Source organism: Theropithecus gelada, unplaced genomic scaffold, assembly GCF_003255815.1.
Source record: "Theropithecus gelada isolate Dixy unplaced genomic scaffold, Tgel_1.0 HiC_scaffold_4692, whole genome shotgun sequence".
Taxonomy (NCBI): domain Eukaryota; kingdom Metazoa; phylum Chordata; class Mammalia; order Primates; family Cercopithecidae; genus Theropithecus; species Theropithecus gelada.
The window spans coordinates 525-3558 of NW_020261276.1; the positions used below are offsets into that span (position 1 = coordinate 525).

The 3034-nt window shown below is 36.6% G+C and overlaps 1 pseudogene; it reads right to left on the reverse strand.

The window, feature by feature from the left end:
- Positions 1-279: 279 nt before the first annotated feature.
- Positions 280-1789, reverse strand: LOC112617809 (annotated as a pseudogene).
- Positions 1790-3034: the final 1245 nt, after the last annotated feature.

Below are 3034 nucleotides of genomic sequence, written 5' to 3' on the forward strand. Positions count from 1 at the left end.
CAATGACACAATGAGTGTAAAGTTTTATATTTGTGCAGAAGTGTGTTGAAGGTGCAGTTCCAGTGATGTGAATACTTTGTGAAAGACTAAATGCATCAATCATTTGTTTGGCAAATCCTCTGTAGGATTGTATGTTTTTCCACTTCCATGAGCAATAGATAAGAATGTTTGTTATTTTCAGATTTAGTAACAGAGTGTGGTGTCAGATTTTTATGTTATTTTCAATATTATAGATAAGAAATAGAGAGTCAGTGNGAACACTGGTTCCTTCCAGGGAACCTTTAAGTCTAATGCCTGGAAGGCTTTGGTGATCCCATTGGCAATGAGAGTACAGTGGACGACACCACCAAAAATACTGACAAGGATGACTTCAACCTTAGGATCAGCTGTGAGCAATGTGAATGCTTGATATACTTGAGCTTCCTTTACAACACTTCCAAGATTCCAAGAAGTTGACTGGCTTCCCACTATTACGGAAAATGGTATCACAAGTAGCCATGGTTAATCCAGCACCATTCACAAAGCAGGTAATATTCTCATCCATTCCTATGTATTTTAGATCATGTCTGGCAACTTCATATTCAGTGAGGTCTGTATTTGTGCGTTTTCACACTACTGTATGTTACCTGAGACAAGGTAATTTATAAAAGACAGAAAGGAAAGAGGTTTATAGTTCTGCATAGCTGGGGAGGCCTCAGGAAACTGACAATCATGTCAGTAGGTGAAGGGGAAGCAAAGCATTTCTTATATAGTGGCAAGAGAGAAAGAAGGAGGAAGTGCCACACTTTTAAGTCCTCAGATCTCATGAGAACTCACTCACTATCACAAAACAGCATGGGGCAGCCAGCCCCTGCCCCCAAGATTCAATCACCTCCTACCAAGTCCCTTCCTTAACACGTGGGGATTACAATTTGTGATAAGATTTGGGTGAAGTCACAGAACCAAACCATATCAGGCTAATTCTCCGATTTGTCATCCATAGCAGATATGTCCTGTTGTCAGAATCCTGAACTGTCATGAAACTTTATGTTGGCATTAAAGCAGACAACTTGTCTTTCTCAGATTTCACCAGAGGGATTCACTATCACCTGAGTAGCATCAATTTTTAGGAAGAGATTATACAGTTTCTTAATTTGATCTGCAACCTGGTTTTTCAAAGACCCAAGGAAGCCTAGGTTTTCTGTCATCTGCTGAACTCTGAACTCGGCTGTCCTTTATCCCTTGAAAAATTTGCTCCTTAAAAATAAATTCTGAATTTGAAGCATCCACCTCTTCAATGTCAATGGCCCCCGGGGCCTGCCCACCAGCATGGGGCCATTGCAGGACCTGTCCATCAGAATCACCAGGTAAGTTTTTCTGGAAGTGTCCAAGGTTTCAGTAACCATCAGCTTATTAACTTTCACATCTTCTTTTGGAGTTTGGTTTATTGCCCCAAACATACCCAATCATGTTTAGCCAGCTTTCCCACAACTTTAGGTTCTTTTGTTAAGTGAACACCTCCTTTCAAACCACAATTAAAGACACCCTTTCCTTTTCCTCCGGCTAAGATCTGGGCTTTTAATTAAAACAATTTATTTTGCTTTTAGTCTCTTGGTAACCTCAAGTGCTTCATTCACAGTGTCTGCTACAAGGAATATTTGAACTCTCACTCTGTTGTCAGAGATCAGTTTCTCACTCTGGTGTTCCTGGAGGGTCTGCCATCTTCTGGAAGTTAATTGAAGTGCCTGGACCTGGCTACCAAGATCCAGAGTGGAGCGCTAGGTCTCTCAGAAGTTTCCTGGCTTGCGCGCTACCAGGAAAATGTCATTTTAAACAGAAAACCCAAAGTGGCATATTGGGACTTGGATTATTATTTTTAGTTCTCATAGATGAGTGCTCTCTAGATATTAGCTTTTATTATCTGGATTATTCTTTATATAATAATTATTCCTTAATTAGAACTATGAGTGCTATACAGAGAGTGAAATTGATAAATTCACTGTCTAAAATATATCTATCTATAAAATATATAGTTAAATATATATTTATTTAAAGGGCTTGACTGAAATAGTGAGTGTTATAGCTATTATTACTATTAGAATGTATATTCATTTATTTCATATAGTAATAACACAAGTATACTATCACTATCCTCTCCACAAAAAACTGAGAAATTACAACCCAAGGTCAAAGCTAATAGTGAGTTTTGCTGCTGGAAACAAAGTATTGTATGTTAAAAAATACTTTCTCTTAAAGAATGTAGTGAGCTTCCAAGTATTCCATTCCCAGTAAAATCCAAGAATATATTTTGCAAATAACAGGAGTCAAATATGAGGATTGGTTCATATCTCAGTGTGGAATTCCTCTTTGAAAAACGTGGTACCGCTTTTTTGTCTGAATGTTATTATTGTTATATTGAGTATTTAGGCAAAAGCACCAATTAAAATCTAGTCCCCTTATCAAAAAATCAGCTTTCACGACACTTGCTCTCTTAATGGTCAATACATTACATAATATTTTTCTGATAAACAGAATACGTTGTGACTATATATGCTTCGATATTGTTTATTCAGAGTCTTTATTTATAAAAAGTTGGTGTATTATCAGTTGCCACCAATCTGTGAAACATCAATTCCTATTACCATCCTCAAGCTGGACATATATTTTCTATGTCCAAAAATAGAAGACATTTGTAATGACATTGAAAGATCTACTAGGTAATGGTATTGACACATCGTTATCAATTTAGCATTAATGTGTCTAAATGGAGCACCTATTCTTCAATAATACATATTGAGGTTAAAAGATTATCTAAGAGATAGTAATTTAACCCCTAGGAATTATTCTAGCGGTAATTATTTCAGGTTCAATGGGACCCTGGTGGAAAAGCCACTTTTGTCCAGGAATTATTTTTTAGTTCCTCTGCTTGTATATCTCATCAAAAATAAAATATTTAAAATTTAATTTAGTTAAACAAGTATTTACAGGAATTAATCTAAGAGATTTTCCATGTGGCTAAGGGAGAAATGAATGCTTTAAGTTGAATGGCTCACTG